This window comes from Ruditapes philippinarum, unplaced genomic scaffold, assembly GCF_026571515.1.
Source record: "Ruditapes philippinarum isolate M1 unplaced genomic scaffold, ASM2657151v2 ctg1504_1_1_1_1, whole genome shotgun sequence".
NCBI lineage: Eukaryota > Metazoa > Mollusca > Bivalvia > Venerida > Veneridae > Ruditapes > Ruditapes philippinarum.
The window spans coordinates 301,312-317,806 of NW_026852316.1; positions in this window are offsets into that span (position 1 = coordinate 301,312).

A 16,495-nucleotide genomic window follows, 5' to 3' on the forward strand; every position below is an offset into this window, starting at 1 on the left:
ACATCCGTGGTTTTTAGAGTCATATTTTTTTTTTCATAAAATTTATTTTTGTCAATACTTATGATGTTTGGATGATGTTTAAGGGTTTTGGGTTGTAGAGGGGGAACGGGGGTATAGTGTAAGTCATGGCCACGCGACGTTCACCTGTGATTGGGTTTTGCAGATTATTGAAACAATCAAATTATTGTATCATCCCATCCTTTTAAGTAACTTGTAATATGTAGAACTAATGATCAGTTTGTACTAACCCGGAATTTGTCTAGTAAGTGCAAAACTTAAAGAGCATTCAAAAGTCTTAGAAATGTTTTAGGTGATGAGTTTCATCATAAATCTATATGAATGTTCACATTTGCGGGATAGAGGCACATATTATCTCCTGTTTATCGTGCTTGCAATGTGTATAATTTTAAAACGTTTTATTTAAAATAAATTTCCTGTAACTATGTATCAATTTAATGTTAAATAACCAGTTACTATGTATCAATTCAATGTTAAATAACCAGTAACTATGTGTCAATTCAATGTTAAATAACCAGTAACTATGTATCAATTCAATGTTAAATAACCAGTAACTATGTGTCAATTCAATGTTAAATAACCAGTAACAATGTGTCAATTCAATGTTAAATAACAAGTAACTATGTGTCAATTCAATGTTAAATAACCAGTAACTATGTATCAATTCAATGTTAAATAACCAGTAACTATGTGTCAATTCAATGTTAAATAACCAGTAACTATGTGTCAATTCAATGTTAAATAACCAGTAACTATGTGTCAATTCAATGTTAAATAACCAGTAACTATGTGTCAATCTAATGTTAGATACCCTGTAATTATATATCAATGTTAGATTAAATAACCTGTATCAATTCAATGTTATATAACCTGTTAATATATACCACTAACCAAATTAAATAAATGTTGAAAGGTTTATCAATATAATCGTCCTAAAATAAAAAATCATTTAAAGTCATGATGATAAACATAACGCGCAAAAACTCAGACTTAAAAGAAGGAAAAAAACATTAATATGTAAATTTATTTGTAAAGAATACATCATGTCGTCCATAAACAGGATATGTCTTGAACATTTTGTTAGTACCAGGCGACCCTAGAACAATGTTATCACAATAGAAGACTAAAAAACTAAAGGCACTGTATCATCGTATCATCTGTCAACATGTGTAGACATTAAACATGTTTATGTAGGATATATTCTTTAGTAAATTCCTTAAAATTTAATCTTTTATTAACATCAGCGCCTACGCATGAATTTCAAGGCAAGCCTTAAAATTATCTTTGTTTCCCCTCCCGCGATCTGTGCCAGTTTGGGTAGGGTAGGTAGGTTGATAAAATATACATATATTTTTTAATCTAATTTTTTCCCTATCAAAATTATATGGAGTTCAAAACAAAAAGTGAATGTTTAGCATCTGTTTAAAGATTAGAACAATATTTTTACATGTATGCAACATATTTCCCAGTTTGTATATTTACAATTAATAACATAATTATATAAAGATGTGATTCTCATTAACACTCTCTGCTTCCATGTTTTTGGTAAACAGATTCTTATTTTTTTTGTTGGTAGCTGTGATTTTTCTGGGTAGGTAGCGAAATAAGATTTTTATTTTAGGCACAAATGGTAGTGTAAATTTTTCTCGTATCAAGGACAATTTGTTTGAATATTTCTTTGCGTTAACCATCACTGATCTACAGTAGCATAGGGATCTACGTACAGTATCGCAAGTATATAGAGAAACGAACAATTCTTTCATTATGCTCAGATCTCCAGTAATGCACCGATGTACTCTCTACAGTGCATGTACAGTACGGCTTTACAGATACAGTAACGTAAGTAAATACAGTAAACGCACGAATCAGCAGCATCGCATTGTTCTACAGTAACTCTTGGATGTAAGTAACGCACGTATTTGCACCTATGCATCTATCTAGTAACGCACGTATCTGCACTTATGCATGTATCCAATAACGCACGTATCTGCACTCATGCATCTATCTAGTAACGCACGTATCTGCACTTATGCTTACGCATGTATCTAGTAACGCACGTATCTGCACTCATGCATCTATCTAGTAACGCACGTATCTGCACTTATGCTTACGCATGTATCTAGTAACGCACGTATCTGCCTACGCATCTATCTAGTATTCTACCACGACCAGCTTTTTTCCCTATTGAATATAGAGGAACCGAAAGTGTGTGTTATTATGCAATAAAGTCACTGTTGCCGTTCTATATTAGATATGTAACGTCATCATTATACATTTGACACGTTGAAAATAAGTACGGAAACAAATCAGGCGCAATTTTGCTAAATATCAGGTACGGCGCCCTTTATATGTTAGAATCGAAATAATATATCCAGATTGGTGATTTTATTGCTGGATAACATCACTGTTTGTCGTTCGGATGCTCATCATTATATCACTCTGGCTACGTCCTCGTGATGTAATTCCTCGCATCCGAACTCCAAACAGTGATGTTATTGAACAATAAAATCACTGTTTGGGATATATTGTTTCTTAAACACACGTGTCTGTCTACGCATCTATCAAGTAACACACGTATCTGCATCTACGCATCTATCTGGTAACGCACGTATTTGCTTTAACGCATCTATATAGTAACGCACGTATCTGCTTTAACGCATCTATATAGTAACACACGTATCTGCTTTAACGCATCTATATAGTAACGCACGTATCTGCTCTAACGCATCTATATAGTAACGCATGTATCTGCTTTAACGCATCTATATAGTAACGCACGTATCTGCTCTAACGCATCTATATAGTAACGCACGTATCTGCCAACGCATCTGTCTATAGTAACGTATGTATCTGTGCATAAGCATCTATCTAGTAACGCTCGTATCTGCATCTACGCATCTATCTGGTAACGCACGTATCTGCTTTAACGCATCTATATAGTAACGCACGTATCTGCCAACGCATCTGTCTATAGTAACGTATGTATCTGTGCATAAGCATCTATCTAGTAACGCACGTATCTGCTCTAACGCATCTATATAGTAACGCACGTATCTGTTAACGCATCTGTCTATAGTAACGTATGTATCTGTGCATAAGCATCTAGCTAGTAACGCACGTATCTGCATCTAGCTAGTAACGCACGTATCTGCACCTACGCATCTATCTAGTAACTTACGGAAAAACCTAATTCACCTGTCAAGATGACATTTACAGGGTAGGCAGGACTTAAAACCCAACCTTATACGAAATAAGTACTGTTTGACTGTTGCACTCGCCCTTTAGTCACTTTTTAATAAACGACATTTCAGACTTTTAATCGGATATAAGATATTAACAAGATTAACGGATTTAAATTAGAAAACACAACAAATGTGTATCAATATATTTTGTTAGTAAGACATTGTTTTAACATGTACTAAAATTAAAAGGAAATGACATTGATCTTGGACGTATGTAATTATGTGATACTGAGGATTTACTATATTAATGCCGTTAATAAGTCCCGAACCCCTTGAACTGCATTGTGGGTCTTGGAAGGATGTTTTTAATTTTATATCATACCATAATTAGAATATATGTTGGAGTTTAAGTATACATAAAGAGAAGCTGTGTAGATTACTGTTACGGATGCTTAAAAATGATATTGTAACGGAATTCAACGATCTTGAATGGACCAAGGATTAAATGAATATGATGGGTTTATCGTTTACATAACGAGAACAATGACGATAATCTGCATATCAGACCCCTACTTTTCTAACACTTAGTTCAACTTCCGGCATGCCACTATTAAAATATAATGGCATACCCGAAATGTAAAACATCCAATTGACAGATAGGGTACGTGTTCTAGCGCGTGCAATTATATCATATCACGTGATTTAAATATTGGAACATACTTTAACAGACGAAACGGTCTGTATAAAATTGTAGAAGTGATATAAAGTGACGGAAATTGAAACACAGTCCCTGATGATAAAAAAAAACCGTGTGCCAAATTCTTGTGCTTCCAAATAGAGGTTTATTCAATTGGAAAAGGTATTCGAAAACAAGTCCACCAATATTGTTTGGATTTTATGCTTTATTAAGCAAAGGAAGCATTGATACTACTTTGAACCTGTAATAGAGTTTATTAACGAAAACTTTTTCTTTGCTGAACTCGTAAAGAATGCCTATGTAAGTTGATGCATATATATTTGCGATGTAAACAAAAAGTTATAGATGTTTTTAAATATGAAACATTGACATGTTGTTTAAGCATTTCTATGATGGGATTTTCAATGTCCAGTGTACACACCTATTGAACACGTTCCTATTTCCTTTATATAGTAATTCTGTTATATAACTACAGGTATTTTAAATATATGGTTCACCATTAAAAAAAATATGAAAAGAATATTACAACTTAATAGATATTTGTTTTAGCATTCTTTAATTGTCTATGGATTGATCGTTTATCAGCGTACAATTCCACTCCCGGACAATTCCCTTTACGTTTATTTTTGACATCCCGGACAATTTGAATCTCCTCCCATTTTCTTTTATACATTCCGCTCCCGTTGTTGTTTTTTTTCACAGCGGACAATTCCCATTCCGTATTATTCTTTTTAGGGCAAACATTTTCCCTCCCGTATTATTTTTTTAGGGCGGGCAATTCCCCTTCTGTTGTTTAATACACGAAGGACATTTTCCCCACCGAGATATGTTATACTTGAACTGAAAATAGTATATTTTTATTATGTACAGTCTTAATTAGCGCATAAACTCTGAAATGATCTAAGTTCAGAATTTATTACGAAACTAGTCTGTGAAATATGCAAAAAAGTGTTATTTGTAAAATTAAAACAGTTGGTATATTATTTCATTCTTTATTTTTTACCGACAAACATTTTTTTACTTGTTCGTGGGGATTATAGAGTAAGTCTGTACATTGAACTTATGGAAAGCAAATTTAAACATTTCATATACACAAATACGATTGATTTATTTGTCCTTAAATGTAATTGAACTTTTAAATCATTTATATCAATTTTATTCATTAAATGAAATGTTTTTTAAAGTCCTAATCGCATGACAACTTAAAACAAAGGCATCGTTCTTTAAAGTCAACGGTTCGAATCAGATTGGTTATCAAAATTCAACATGTTTAATTGTATCTTTTGTGATAATCTTGAAGATCTGTATATACTTATTTTAATTAGACGGTATTTCTTAATGATGACCCACAGATTATAAATGATATTTAATTACCGGAGTAAACAATTGTTTGTATTTTGAAATTAATACTTTACATTCCATAACCCTAGCTATAAGTTTGTTTATATTAGCATTCATTAGATTATTTTCTTTGTTTCGTAAGAGATTTGTTGTAGTTGTTTAAAATTCAAGAGAGTTGAAGATTTATTGGTTAAGTTCAGTTCATGAAAAGTTAAATTGGGAACGGCGACAGTAATTTATAAATGATTCACCGAGGAAGTCTTAGACGTTTGTATTTAACCTTACACTTGTTTACGGGCAGGATTTGCTTGTTTTCAGTTGGAATGTATTAAAAAAACCAAAATGATTTGAATTGGAATAATGAGACAAGCTTGTGGAGTGCATACTGGCGACATTAAACGGTTTACGATTTTATCTGAAGTGACTTAACGTAACGTAACGTAAAATTGTGTCAAAATGATGTCAACAGAGCGTCTGAAGATTATACATAGAAAAGAACAGAATCAAAGAAAGTTTGTGTGTGTCATGAATGACGTAGCTAAAACACAACAAGATTTGTATCAAGGGTATATTGACAAGGAAAAACAGGAAGCTGCTCAGAAGTCTGAAAAAGCGATAGTTGTAACGAAAAGGAATCTTGTTCGCCAAAAAGTGTTAAAGAAATGTATGAAAAACCAAAGAGAAGAAGTGGAAAAGCAAAACTCTAAAAAGATATTTGGACAATACCATGGAGTACCAGTTGAACACATTGCTGGACAAATAGATACGTATCTAGAGAATAATCATCCAAAAATTAGACGCAGACGACACATTGACGACCTTTTTCAAGCAGGCTACAGCACAGGGGCGATACTTGATCATGAAACGGTGCAAAACAAAGTTCATGATTATTTTGAACGTCCTCTGGTAGAAATTCAACATATTGAAAGTCCCGAGGAAAAAGAGGAAAAGAAACTTTTGAACACCACATTTCCTGTTTTATCCAAATCGTTCTACACCGGTAATTTCCGAACGTGTAATCACTCACCTGTTAAAGACATAGAAAACATTGAGCTTGAAAAAGATATAAGAGAAGAGCAAAGCGAAGATAAACTCTTTGTTAAAAGAAAAGTCAGCAAGTTTCTAAGAGAAGATGTACCTGACGATGTCTCCGTCCAGAGTGAGACACCTGTAAATAGCTTAATAACACGAGCTCGACGGATACGTCCCCTTACGCTGCCGCCGATTAAAATAGGGACAGATAGTGAAGTGCCTAATAAACATCCTAAACAAAAGCCTGATTGTATAACAGAACTTATTGAGCGGATTCACAGGGCTAAAGACAGTAGAGAAAAAGAGATTAAGATCAAAAAGGAACGCAGAACAAAACGACTACAGCATGAACGGGTTTTCGGCGTTGGAAGTTCAACAGCTGATACTTCATATAGCAGTTCTGATCAGCATGAAGGAATATTTAATGATTGGGATAATAATCCATGGAGAAAAGACAAGAAAGATATAGCCAACGCAAAAACAAAGGAACAAGAAACGCGAACGAATAGAAAGGGATTAAAACTTCCACCCATAAATGTTTCGGCTTTAAGGAAATAAGCCAAAATAATGTATACATTGCATTTTAGCCAAATGAAATGAATCAAATTTAGGGCAAAGCTCAACGCCCTTATACGCAGTCATTGACAATTACTAAACGTGTTTGTGAAATATATTCATATACATCATGTACTTTACGCTGAAAACAATGTTTAGATTTGCCATAATCAATATTTGAATTGATGTTATATCTTTGTGTTGATACATCTTGATGACTATTTGATATGCAAGTTTTATTTCTGCACATAAAGTACTATGTACTATTAAGATAACCTTTTTATTTACTAAATAATAATTAGGTTTATTACATTTTTATATACTTGTGCAAATTGTATTATTAATCTTGTGACAAAGAAAGTTGTCTTTTATATAGCAATCTATTTATATATATTTTAAAAATATAAAATCATAAGATGCTTTCATGTTCGCGTTTAAACCAAACTTCTGGTACTTTGTGACAAAAACTATTCGTTTTAGAATTGTAAAACAATTGTGAATGTTGATTTCATAAATAATTTAATTATTTTTTTAACTGTTAAATTATATTAGAACTTTAATATGTAGACTATAAATGCAAAGAAATAAATCTAACAAACATAAAAGTTTTTATTTTGTAAGTTACTATGTACATACTAAGACATTTCGTGATTTAATTAAACATTGTGTACGGTTAAGATCCCTAAACCCGAAATTTTGATTATGATACCTTTCGGATTTTTTCGGTTGGGCTTTACAGCCCACCAACAGTGTAAAGGTCATGTAGCGACTTTCCCGCTTTACTGGTGGAGGAAGACCCCCAGTGCCCCTCCGTGCAATATTTCAGGCATGAACGGACATCCGAGTAGAACTACCGACGGTCCGTAAGCTACCTAGATAGCTTCCCCACATGCAAGAATCCAAAGATCTAGGTGGGATTCGAACCCACAGCGTTGAGGGGCGAGTGGTTTGAAGTCAACGACCTTAACGACGCTGACGCTGATACCGTCACAGTTTAAAATGAGTCTGGCAATATTTTGGGTTTTATACAAAATGACTACATTTGAAATTTATTTTAAGCTTTGTTTTACTGGACACGCCATGTTTAATAGATGTGTGCCACTTGAAACCCATAAGGGCTATTGTACTCAATCAACAAAGACTGTAATTTACATTTTGAAGAAAAGTACAAATGAAACAAAAACAAAAATATCTCGATTCTAAAAGAATCATTCTTTAACATGCAAGATGTAAAGCACCGCTTTGGTTTTTAAAGTCTTGTCCTAAAGACATTGATTATTTAAGCTGGAGTATTTTTGGTCGAACACGCGACTCAAATAGTTTTACCACTAAGCTACTCCACCCACTCCTCATTAGTCACAGAACCGTTCCAACGGCCTGCGTTGTTTTTTTTTTAAATCAAAATGACCATATGATTGATTGGTTATGTATTACAGCCATTCCAAAAGGTGAAAGGTGATTGGCACCTGAATAATAGTTATTACTTAAAGATTAAGATTATGAATTATAGAACATGAAATTAAAAGCCCATCATGTCTCAGAAATGCTTTTATGTTTTTACGTTAAAGCTTTCTATTGTTGGTGTCCTGTAACACAAAAAGTTACTCATTGATCGATCAATTACCTGATTGTTGCTTTTGCGGAATTAGTACAGCTATAGTGATTGAGCATTTTGTTTGGAAGCTAAAATACCATTTTGTTTACATATGGCTTCTATTATGACAAAAAATTTCACATTCTTATTTCCTCGGATAAGTATATCACTTGCTCCAACTGTTTTTTAATTTTATAAAACTTTATAAAAAAAAGTTTGCCTTTTAACTAAAAGTTTTAAGGAAAAATCGTTCTGAGGCATAATGTGCCTTTAAAACCAATTTATTGCCGACTTGTTTAGCCGAGCACCTGTGCTACTGGTACTTGGGCGGCAGTGTTTAATAAAAGCTGCTATTCATACCCCCAGCACCGTCTGGAGTATATTTCAGCATTTATATTAATCAATGCCTTTTAAACGTTATCAGAATATCATGTTTTGTTAATAAAAACATATATTTGGTACTAGAACGATAATTCATGTTTTGGACATAAAACATATATCTTTGGTACTTTCATAGATACTTTCAAATGCCGAAATTTTAAAATTGAATCCCATCATTTTTCTGTATTTAATACGGGAAAGTATTTAAATGTACGAAGGTATTATTATTTGATATTATCAAACTGATAACTAAGTACACACTTATTAATCTTTGAACCTATTATACTAATAGTCTTATTAATAATCTTATTATTTGATAATCCTTTATCTGAAATCTATTCATAGCAGAACGTTTGTCAAAATTACATATTTGCATGAATGCCGAGTCACGCCGCCTGAAATAATGTATCAGTTAACAGGAGCACCTGGGGTCTACTTGACAGAGCCATCCAAAACTGGAAATTTGACGGTCCGTGATTTTGTGGTAAAAGGCTTGACCAGTAACTATGGTGTCGCAGGTTCGACCTTCCGCTTCACCACTTTAAATACTAAAATGTCTGTCGGAAGATAACTAAGAAAAACCGGGGTTCAATATATCGGTGCTCAAAACCAGACAGTTAAATAGTAACAACTACATTGTAACTATTCCACAGTGTATAAACCTGTACTTATTTAGCGCAAGAAAGAAACAAGTTAAAATATATGGGGTACAGTGATCGGAAGTAACATGTGCTGAAATTGCAAGACTTGGTACACATTGAATTGTAAAGGCTTTGAAGACAGTGTGCGGTGATTTCATTTATCTACTGTGTCTTCAGGGGCGTCTGAGATTTGGGCAATCTCAATGCGACAGTAAATTAATCTACATAATTCAATTTAATCGTTACGTTTTAAACTAGTTATAGACATTTATTACATGCTTTTCGGTGGTTTATAGAAATATATCAGTGATATAAAACTGGTAATTTCACTGTTTGAAACAGTGAAATTACCACTTTGATAATTTCACTGTTTTGAATTTAAGCCCCTTACGTTGTTTCAGTGAAATACCAGCGTGCACAGTACTGGGTACCAACTTCATGACGTGACGTCGTAAATGACGTCACGTTGTATTATTATTTGGCGCGCTTTTCATTAAGTATTAGATTTAATGTCTTTTTAAAACGTTTCTTTGCATATAATAAAAAGAAAATTTGTTTAGTTTAGTGTAAGATCGATATATATTTCACCTTGTGAACACCAAAAGTTCATATTTCACTCGTGACCGCGCCACTCGTGAAATATACCTTTTGGTGCTCACTCGGTGAAATATATTCCGATCTTACACTGAACTAAACAAATATCCTCTATGTATATTTTATAAAATCGGCCTACTTGTTTTGTTTACATATTTGTATACATTTCTTTTTCTATTGTTCCTAAGTTCTTAATGACAAGAACATGCCAATATCCCCAATGACCGTTTGAATAACGGAAACAAAATCTTACAGAGGAAAAGATTGTTTGCATAAAAAGCCCAGTGACATTGCAGACTTAAAGTGTATATGATTACATGTATAGTGTATACAATGATGTCCTACGGATTAATCAGTATTAATCAGTGTCAACACATTTAGCGGATAAATCTAAATTAAAAAAATTACCATTAAAATTCTGTTTTAACCGGTGCTGGGGGGGGGGGCGTGAACGATAACCTGCACTTTTAAGTGCCATTCATGTACAGGCTGAATCAAACCGAATCTGAAATAGTTTGCAATTTTTAGACGCTCATAAAGGATTTTGTCCTATTTTTTGCAATATTTAATAGCAATTTAATAGCAGTTACATGTATTACATGCCAGGGACGTGTAAGGTAGTTTGCATTATCCACACCAGTCCATGAACTGACTCAATTAAACCGACATTTCCAGTTCTGACTAACTATAAGCTTTATTCTTGTTAAACGTCTTATGATAACAAAATTTATTTTTATGACTATTACTTTAATTAATAAAATATCATCCTAGAAAATAAATTTACTATTTTGTTTTAAATTTTATAGTGTACTAGATTCGTTCGTTCGTTTGTTCGTTCGTCCGTCCATGATTTCGTTAAATCATTTCTTTTTTCCCATGAGTATCTCAGTCTTAATCAAATTTAATTTAAGAATGAACATGTTAGGATATTTGGCCCGTCATTATCTAATAGAATGATAAATACACATTTTATAATTAACATTGAAAATAAACGCTTACACTTTTTCATAATTAAGTTTGTTGTAACAACATCTTGAAGAACTTCATCTGACATTTTTAGAAAAATCATACAACCGCAAAGAAATATTGGAAAAATTTAAAGAGCTATCAAAACACAATTAGTAACATTAAAATGTTGCCCTTGTAAAAAGTAAAAATACATTTAAAAGGTCCCGAGGACGAAGTGAAAAAGTCTATGTCCCGAAAAAAATCCTTATATATTCAATATTTGAAATTTTATACATGAGGTTATTAAAAAATGCTGATCATGGATATTGTTTGATTAACTGCATATAGCATTTTCTTTTCTTCTAAAATATACATTTTGTCAGTGATTTTATCCCTTTTTGTCAGGTTTTAGGCCGCATCAACACAGAATAGGTCATATGGTGAAATTCTAGCTTTACTGGTAGGGAAGACCTCATATGCCCTTTTCAACAAAACAATATATGTCATATGGTGTCTTTTCAGCTTTAGTGGTGGGGAAAGACCTCAGGTGCTCCTTCGTGCACCTCAGTATAGCTACCGACGTTCGGTAAGCTGATTTTATTCTAATTATATAACTTGTTCAATAATATTTCAAGACCAATCAAAAATTTTTCCGTTCATTTGAATCAGTGGATTAGAAGCGTGATTATATTTAGCTCAGCTGAATGTGTTTAATGAATTTGCCCAGGATTGAATTTGGAACAGTAAATTCAAAATTAAAGATTTCATAGATGAATAGTTTTGTCCAGATTGAAAGATGGACAAGTCCGTTTAAGATGTTTAGTAAGTACATTTTGTATGCGTTAATGTTTAGTGCTCTTTGAGTATTTTTCTCCAAAAATGTGTTTTTTTTTCAACTGCATTATGTAACAGTTGCCATAACAACAAATATTTCGGCTGATGTGCGATTTGATTCACCATTTTTTCACCAATATATTTAACTGCATATGTACTCGTAACAAGTGATGGATTTTTTATTGGAAAGATTAATACGTACATTTAACATACATAAATGTTAATTAAATAGCGTGTAGTTACATACATGAAACGGAAATATGAAAAAAAAACAATGCAATTATATATACCTTAAATAAATATATAAGTGACAAAATCCAGATTATTTGTAAATAACTTGTGGATACATATTCGTATGTGGGTCCAGATGAAACAAAATATTCATAAATCATTCATGTTTACTTTATAAATAAATAAATATTATTCACCTTGTAGCAAAGTTTCCATTATTCCACCAACCTATTTATATATATATACTCATTACAAATAGTACATATTTAGTTTCATTCTTCCACCATTTTAGTCTGGACATGTTTGTTATGTGACCTTTGTTGGCAAAACGCATATTTTGTCCAAGAACAGATCGTTTCGAGCTTGGCAATTTTGTAACAATAATGTTCATAATAAGACAGTTTGAGATCGAAATTATTGTACGATTTATTCTGATACTTAAGACATAACAGAAAAACAACATTTACTATTGTACATTTTTTTCTTTCATTTAGAATAGTTTCAATAAACACGAATACATTTCTTAAGTCGTTTATTTCACTTCCTAAATGCCCCGGAGTAGCTGACCTTACGAATTCATTGCTTATAATATATGTATCTCTATGGCTCGAAGTAGTATAAGCATGTTTCGCCAGACGCAATAATTTAGTTTCCTGGAATCAAATTCTTTTCTTGATTCTTTTGCCCACTATAGTCTTTGCTTTCTTATGACTGCTTGAGAGCAGCTGATGCGTCACAAACCTTGCACCAAACTTTCATATGCTTTGTCAGAATATTGTATACTAATATACCAAGTAAGTTAAAAACGAGTTTATTTCCTATTATCATTTCTTGATTCCTTTACCCACTTGACTTTGCTTTTTCTTCTGACCGCTTGAGAGCAGCTGTTGCGGTACAAATCTTGCACAAAACGTCCATATGCTTTGTCAGAATATTGTATACTTATATACCAAGTAACTTAAAAACGAGTATATTTCCTATTATTGTTCTAGTAAAAATACATTAGCTCAAGGTAAGAAGGGTCGAGATATGCACTTGTAATGGGAAGACAGAGTACACACACTGTCACGGGAGAGGAAGTGTTACACGAGGGATGGAGTTCTTATGATAACTTGTTGAGGAGTTCTTGTGATAACTGTCACGGAGTTCGTCGGAAAACTATTGTATATATTGCAAAACACTCGTCAAAATTGGTAATTTTTATCTTTAAAAAGTGAGTTTAAGGTGCTAAATTAATCTTTAATGATTAAGCTTGCCTTACATATTGTATTATTTGTCAAAAACTAATTCATAGTCAATTTTTCATCGCCACTTGCTTAAAATTTGGTAGTTTTGAGTAAAATTTCCAAATTATTTGCCATTTTGCAAGAATTGGCCTGTTTATTTCAAGTCTTCATCCTTGCCATACATAATTACCTAATTATAATGCAAAATTGCAAACATAAAGCCCCGGCTTACACATTTATACCCGATTTTTCAAATGTCCGGGATTTCTTGTGATACCTCAAAATATGTCCTGGAGTTCTTATGATAACTTTTGTTACTGCCAATGTGTTTCTTGCACTAAACCACGGCACGTTTTTAGCGTCTTTTATTATTCAGTAAGGTGGTAAATCATTATGAAATGTAGTACGCTCATTTTGTGCACAAAAACGAGGATATATAATGTTGGTTTTGAGTGTATTTTAGTTAAAGTGATATTACTGAGATACTCGTATCTTATCCCCGTTTCTTTTTATGGTTTTTTTTGCTGACGCAAATTTCGTAGACTGGACAAAGGATTGATGTAGAGCATTGACTTTCATGATAAAATGTGCTCAAGTATGGTGTCTACATATATATTTTTCTGCCGATGTTTGATTGGTATTTCCCCTATGTAATCTTAGTGGAGGAAACACTGTTAATTTTGCTGTAATTGATAACAAAATTATATTTAAGTCAAACATATTTCGTTTGAACCTGGAGGGACTTGCAAATTTGTTTGAGAGATCGGTAGTTATAGAGCCAACCGCAGTTGAGTTTTTATCACATTGTCGTACTTTTTGGAAACATAGGTTTGAAGAAATTATCCTGGTTTTATACATGTACTTCTTTATTATGGTATAAAATGATGCAAATAACTTAGCCCTTAGATAAGCGATGCAGAACTATATATTATCTGCTTAAGAAAGATGGTTGAGAACAACGTGTAACTTTTAAGACATTTTTGTTTTGTGGTTTAGACCATGATACTGCCGCCGATTCAATCTTTACTGTAGATGATAGCCTATCACCTGTTTATCCTTTGCAGACACTCGATCAAGATCAACCATAAATCATCATTTCTGTGCAAAGGATGAGCGTATTATATTTCATAAGTATTTACTACCTTACTGAATAATAAAAAAACGCTAAAAACGTGCCGTGATTTAGCGCAAGAAACACATTGGCAGTAACAAAAGAAAGTTATCATAAGAACTCCAGGACATATTTTGATGTATCACAAGAATTCCTGGACATTTGAAAAATCAGGTATTAATTTGTTAGTCGGGGCTTTATGTTTACAATTTTGCATTATAATTAGGTAATTATGTATGGCAAGGATGAAGACTTGAAATAAACAGGTCAATACTTGCGAAATTGGCAAATAGTTTGAAAATTTTACTCAAATCTACAAGATTTTAAGCATGAGGCGATGAAAAATGGACTATGAATTAGTTTTTGACACATAATACAATATGTAAGGCAAGCTTAATCATTTAGGTTTAATTAAGCACCTAAAACTCACTTTTTATCGATGAAAATTACCATTTTTTACGAGTGTTTAGCAGTATATACAATAGTTTTCCGACGAAATCCGTGACAGTTATCACAAGAACGCCTTAAGAAGTTATCATAAGAATTCCATCCCTCGTGTAACACTTCCTCCCCCGTGACTGTATAGTGTTGCAATACACTGTAAAGTGTTTTTGTTTATCCGCTGCAATATTTTTAAACAATACAATAACAAGAAAAGCATTGATGCAAAGCATCAAAGGGCGTCCAAGCAAGAAATGCAGCAAGTGAAGATGAACTAGTAGACATATAAAATAAACTACCAGAAATGTATATCACTTATGAATGAGCGGACGAAAGACATTGTTCGTTATGAACTTTGATTGGCATGCTAGAGATTAGAATATTACTTGTTATTTCTTTATGATCTTGGTTTTTAATAGCAACGGATATACATGTATACAATCATTCATAATCCATATGTGTAACGCATGATCAACACGTACCACACCTTTGTAATTGTCCCTTATTGTGTTATCGCTATTAGCGAAGACCCCCTATTAAGGTATCTGTTCACACTTAGTAAAAATATGACACTGGTTATATTACCATGTTGATCATGTTGAGCATAATTGTTTATTATACAATAATTGTAATATCTATTAATTTTAATAAAAAAAAATACAAATTTTATGAATATTGTTTTCTTTTCTTTTTTGTGTTTTATGTGCTATTTTAATACTGAGTTTTTATGTTAACGAGCGTACTACTCTTTTTTATTAAAATTGTAAATTAAATTATAAGACTTCAATTGTCATATTGACCGACGATTATAAGTCAAAACTTAACTGGAAAAAGTCAGTAAGTTATGGTTTATCTTTCAATATATAATATTGTTTATTCTTAAACCATGTACATGTATATATACATTTGTATTTTTCTTTATCATTTTTTAAATTATCAATCAATTGAATAATTCATAAAATCTAATTTGTAACTTTGAATAATTCCTCGGCATCTTTACTAAACACGGATAACAAATTAAATAAAATGTTTCAAAGTTGATAATGTCATATTAATACCATAAAATGTACCCTTTTCTCAATTATTGTACATATTTATTGTTTTTATCTCCAAGGGGCAGGACGTGAAGTGGTTGCACACTTGGTTCAAGCGAGCGAATTGGTTGCAAACTTGACAAAATGGCAAACACGGCGTGATTTTTTGAAACGGGTGAACGAATTTTTGCCAGGCAAGTGGGTTTCTTTGTTATTTTGAAGTTCATTAGTATGTCTATTCCATAATGCAATATATATACCACACTCGGTTTAAGGTTTCAACATCCTAGATTCTGTTTTGACGAAGTTATTGAAGATATAAACTGATCATGTAGATATTTTGAAATTTGACATGTGACTGTTCTGGTCGGGTTTTCTCCTAATTTATTCGAATTTGTAAGTTTTGAACTGCATTTAACAATAACAAAATATGTTTCTGTCAATGCAGTACAAATGGTTTAGTTCGCAAGTCCGAAGATAACGTTCAATACACAAAAATATCTTGTTCAAGCACATTTTGGTTGCAGACTTATATCTCATATAGATAAAATGAAACATGCTATTGTTGTTGTTGTTGGTATTTTTTATTGTAACGATATCAAACATCTACTCAAAAACCGGGAAGAACCGGGAGA